The sequence below is a fragment of the Pseudophryne corroboree genome, chromosome 6, assembly GCF_028390025.1.
Source record: "Pseudophryne corroboree isolate aPseCor3 chromosome 6, aPseCor3.hap2, whole genome shotgun sequence".
NCBI classification, from domain to species: domain Eukaryota; kingdom Metazoa; phylum Chordata; class Amphibia; order Anura; family Myobatrachidae; genus Pseudophryne; species Pseudophryne corroboree.
Genome location: NC_086449.1, coordinates 360,730,372 through 360,736,406, shown reverse-complemented (window position 1 = coordinate 360,736,406; position 6,035 = coordinate 360,730,372).

The following is a 6,035-nucleotide window of genomic DNA, read 5'->3' as shown; positions in this document are numbered from 1 at the left end:
TGTCAGGGGCGTGCAAGAGATGCTGTCGGTGGCCAGAAAAATTGCGGGACACTTTCGGCGTACAGGCACCACGTACAGAAGACTGGAGCACCACCAAAAACTACTGAACCTGCCCTGCCATCATCTGAAGCAAGAAGTGGTAACGAGGTGGAATTCAACCCTCTATATGCTTCAGAGGTTGGAGGAGCAGCAAAAGGCCATTCAAGCCTATACAATTGAGCACGATATAGGAGATGGAATGCACCTGTCTCAAGTGCAGTGGAGAATGATTTCAACGTTGTGCAAGGTTCTGATGCCCTTTGAACTTGCCACACGTGAAGTCAGTTCAGACACTGCCAGCCTGAGTCAGGTCATTCCCCTCATCAGGCTTTTGCAGAAGAAGCTGGAGGCATTGAAGAAGGAGCTAAAAGGGAGCGATTCCGCTAGGCATGTGGGACTTGTGGATGCAGCCCTTAATTCGCTTAACAAGGATTCACGGGTGGTCAATCTGTTGAAATCAGAGCACTACATTTTGGCCACCGTGCTCGATCCTAGATTTAAAGCCTACCTTGGATCTCTCTTTCCGGCAGACACAGGTCTGCTGGGGTTGAAAGACCTGCTGGTGACAAAATTGTCAAGTCAAGCGGAACGCGACCTGTCAACATCTCCTCCTTCACATTCTCCCGCAACTGGGGGTGCGAGGAAAAGGCTCAGAATTCCGAGCCCACCCGCTGGCGGTGATGCAGGGCAGTCTGGAGCGACTGCTGATGCTGACATCTGGTCCGGACTGAAGGACCTGACAACGATTACGGACATGTCGTCTACTGTCACTGCATATGATTCTCTCAACATTGATAGAATGGTGGAGGATTATATGAGTGACCGCATCCAAGTAGGCACGTCACACTGTCCGTACTTATACTGGCAGGAAAAAGAGGCAATTTGGAGGCCCTTGCACAAACTGGCTTTATTCTACCTAAGTTGCCCTCCCACAAGTGTGTACTCCGAAAGAGTGTTTAGTGCCGCCGCTCACCTTGTCAGCAATCGGCGTACGAGGTTACATCCAGAAAATGTGGAGAAGATGATGTTCATTAAAATGAATTATAATCAATTCCTCCGCGGAGACATTGACCAGCAGCAATTGCCTCCACAAAGTACACAGGGAGCTGAGATGGTGGATTCCAGTGGGGACGAATTGATAATCTGTGAGGAGGGGGATGTACACGGTGATATATCGGAGGGTGAAGATGAGGTGGACATCTTGCCTCTGTAGAGCCAGTTTGTGCAAGGAGAGATTAATTGCTTCTTTTTTGGGGGGGGTCCAAACCAACCCGTCATATCAGTCACAGTCGTGTGGCAGACCCTGTCACTGAAATGATGGGTTGGTTAAAGTGTGCATGTCCTGTTTTGTTTATACAACATAAGGGTGGGTGGGAGGGCCCAAGGACAATTCCATCTTGCACCTCTTTTTTCTTTTCTTTTTCTTTGCATCATGTGCTGATTGGGGAGGGTTTTTTTGGAAGGGACATCCTGCGTGACACTGCAGTGCCACTCCTAGATGGGCCCGGTGTTTGTGTCGGCCACTAGGGTCGCTAATCTTACTCACACAGTCAGCTACCTCATTGCGCCTCTTTTTTTCTTTGCGTCATGTGCTGTTTGGGGAGGGTTTTTTGGAAGGGACATCCTGCGTGACACTGCAGTGCCACTCCTAGATGGGCCCGGTGTTTGTGTCGGCCACTAGGGTCGCTAATCTTACTCACACAGCTACCTCATTGCGCCTCTTTTTTTCTTTGCGTCATGTGCTGTTTGGGGAGGGTTTTTTGGAAGGGACATCCTGCGTGACACTGCAGTGCCACTCCTAGATGGGCCCGGTGTTTGTGTCGGCCACTAGGGTCGCTAATCTTACTCACACAGCTACCTCATTGCGCCTCTTTTTTTCTTTGCGTCATGTGCTGTTTGGGGAGGGTTTTTTGGAAGGGCCATCCTGCGTGACACTGCAGTGCCACTCCTAGATGGGCCCGGTGTTTGTGTCGGCCACTAGGGTCGCTAATCTTACTCACACAGCTACCTCATTGCGCCTCTTTTTTTCTTTGCGTCATGTGCTGTTTGGGGAGGGTTTTTTGGAAGGGCCATCCTGCGTGACACTGCAGTGCCACTCCTAGATGGGCCCGGTGTTTGTGTCGGCCACTAGGGTCGCTAATCTTACTCACACAGCTACCTCATTGCGCCTCTTTTTTTCTTTGCGTCATGTGCTGTTTGGGGAGGGTTTTTTGGAAGGGACATCCTGCGTGACACTGCAGTGCCACTCCTAGATGGGCCCGGTGTTTGTGTCGGCCACTAGGGTCGCTTATCTTACTCACACAGCGACCTCGGTGCAAATTTTAGGACTAAAAATAATATTGTGAGGTGTGAGGTATTCAGAATAGACTGAAAATGAGTGTAAATTATGGTTTTTGAGGTTAATAATACTTTGGGATCAAAATGACCCCCAAATTCTATGATTTAAGCTGTTTTTTAGTGTTTTTTGAAAAAAACACCCGAATCCAAAACACACCCGAATCCGACAAAAAAAATTCGGTGAGGTTTTGCCAAAACGCGGTCGAACCCAAAACACGGCCGCGGAACCGAACCCAAAACCAAAACACAAAACCCGAAAAATTTCAGGCGCTCATCTCTACTGCAGACACCAGGCTGCGACTTTAACAGCTCAGGAATTAGTTTTACATGCACACAAAGTCGCAGACATAGGCGTGCGCTGGACATTTTATTAAGGGGTGCACAGACGGAGGGGCATGACTAGCACCCTCTATTGGCACTCCCTGCAAACTAAATAATATAGGGAATTTGATAAAATAAATAATATATATTGACTAAATGTACAGTAAGGGCTGGCAGTGAGGCAGATGATTTTGTCAGTAATGTTACTGGACTGGTGTGTGGTAATCCTGCCCAGCAGCGGTACCATCCAGTCACGCCTGTTCCTCCTGCAGCTGCTCCTCTTAGGTGGATGATCCTCCACATCACTTTGCACCCAACTCCCCCCCCCCCCCGCGATACACTACATCACCCCTCACGCTCCCCTGATGCTCTGCATTGCCTCTCACCCACCCCTGATCCTTCGCATCTTCTCACACCCTCCCCTGATGTTCTGCATTGCCTTTCATTCTCCCCTGATCACTACATCGCCTCTCACCCACCCCTGAGCATCCACATCGCCTCACATTCTTCCCTGATCTCTGCATCGCCTCACATCTTCCTCTAATCCCCCGCATCACCTCACAACCTCCCCTGATGTTCTGCATCGCCTCTCACTCTCCTGTGATGTTCTGCATCGCCTCTCACTCTCCCCTGATGTTCTGCATCGCCTCTCACTCTCCCCTGATGTTCTGCATCGCCTCTCACTCTTCTCTGACTTCCACATCACCTCTCGCCCTCCCCTGATTCTTCGAATCACCTATCACCCCTTCCTGATTTTACAGATCACCTATAACCCCTCCCTCTGATAATCCACATCACCTATCGCACCCCTAATCTTCAACATCACTTATTTCTTCCACATCTCCTCTTGCCCAATTGATCATACAGATCCCCTCACACCGTGATTCTCCAAGTCATCTCTCACCCATTTGCATTCATATTATCCACATTACCTAACCCTCATTGGTGTACTCCTAGGACACTCCGCTCCTCCTACTGCTGCCTCACCAGGATTACCCCTCATCCTTCATGTTACCCCGCCAGTCACTGGCCAGGTAATGGTCTGTCCTGCCCTGTATGTGCTCCAATTCTCCTGTCTGTCATTACCTAGTCTTCTTTTATTACTGAGCCCCAAATTGTAAAGCTCAATGGAAGACACTAGCGATATATAAATGTTAATAAAAATATAATTAAAGGGTAATAAAAGTGCTCTTTTACAGTTATTGCGCCAGCAAGAGCTGAGCTGAATGTTAGAACGTGAGAAATCATTGCAGTGATGAATAAAGTTGATCACATAAATCAATCACTGAGGGGGGTGAGGTGAATTATGGGGTGCACATAAATCACGGAGGGGGAGGGCAAAAAATGGTGTGCATATAAGTCTCATGGGTGAATAATGAAGTGCTCCTAAATTAGAGGGGGTGAATAATGGGGAGCACTTAAATCACAGGATCATAGAGGGGGGTGAATAATGGGGAACATGTCAATTAGAAGGGGGGGGGGGGTCAAATAATGGGCTGCATATTGGTTATAGTCATACTGCAGAAAAATGGTTTAGCTGGGGTACTGGTGGACATGGTGACCTAGGCCATGGCACTGGCTTTTAATTAGGACACTGTGGACTTACAGCAAGGGAATCTCAGACCAAGCTCAGCTTCACAGCAGCTCCAGGCAGCCCCTCCTGCACATCCATGGAAGCCCCACACTCTGAGTCCTCCATCTACCTGGCCGCAAAGTTTCCTCCCAGAATTCGTGACCCCACTCCTGTCTCCCGAAACTCACCTATGAAATACCCCAGGTCTGTGCCACCCAGAAAGCTCCCAGAGTACCAGCAGAAACTGCTGCGACTGGAGAGTGAGGTAATAAAAACGGAAAGGTCAACCCCAATTGACCTTGTGGTTAGAGGGGGAAATCATAAGGTCAGTTGGGGCTGACCTTGTGGTTTTACCAATTTAGCGGTTCCCACAATAGGAATGAATGGAGCCGAGCGTCTCCATTCATTCCTATGGGCAAACAGTGATTGGCTGTGCTCTCCCAGGGCTAAGCCTATCAGGAAGTTGTTGCTATGGCAGTGGCTTCTGATTTGCTGGCTGGTCCCTCTAGTGACATTACCTAGTGACATTATCTAGTGACATGACATTTTTTACCCTGTGGATGCCTACATAGAATGAAGAGGACCGATCTACACTGGATTAGGTGAGTGTCATTATTTTTACAGGTACCCTATGGATTCTACTGGACAAGTGGATCAAACCGCTTTGTGGGATGCAGGTAGGTATATGTAAGTTTGAGTGTGCTTGTATGTTTAATTAAGGTTATACTGTGTACGGTGTCTGTGTCGTGTCTTTTTTGTAATATTTCTTTTACAGGTGGAACTACAGGTACCATCTGGCCCTTTCAATAAGTACTAACATGCGCGTAAGGCTTGCTGGGACCTGTAGTTCCACACTTAAAAGGCAATATTTATTCTAATTTTACACATGGGCCATCAGCCCGGATTTCACGCTAGGGCTGAAGCCCAGGGCTATCCCCAGAATTCCAGGGATAGCCCTGGGACCAGCCCTAGCCCTTGTGTGCCGGGGGGGGGCATGAGCCGGCCCTAACCAATATGATGCCCTAGGCAAGATTTTGTCTGGTGCCCCCTAGCACCACCGCTGGTTCCGCCTCTGACCTTGCAGCTCTTTCCCAGCACCATCACCCCTCACCCATAACAGTCCTTATTTTGGTGTTTGTACCCCCTATATTTTAAATAGGATCAGTTCGCACATTTGGCACACAGCCCAAAAAGGGGTGTGTTTTTGCTGGCAAGGGGCATGGTCACACAATTGTAACCCCAATTCCAATTACGCCACACAGCACTGCAACTTTATTCACATTTGATCATGCGCTAGTGTCCATAATTCATATTACATCCCACAGTAGTATCACTTTACCTTATAAACATTACTCCTCACAGTAGAGACCCTTATTCACATTACATCACACTGAATTGCTCCTTATTCACATTACACCACACCCTATTGCTCTTTATTCATATTAGACGACACAGTAGTGCCCTTTCTATACGCAACGCCACATCGTAGAGCACCTTATACACATAATGCCACAAATTAGTAATGCATTTATACACTTAATTCCACACAGTAATGCCCCTTACACATTATTAATGTCCTTATAAACATAATGCGCCTTACACATTATGACAACCTTTATTAATGCTCTTTTACACATAATGTCCCTTACATATATGCCGCACATTATTAATGCCCTTATACACATAATGACACACATAGTGCCCCCTACACATTTGCTGCACATTATTAGTGCCCCTATACACATAATGACACACATACAGTAGT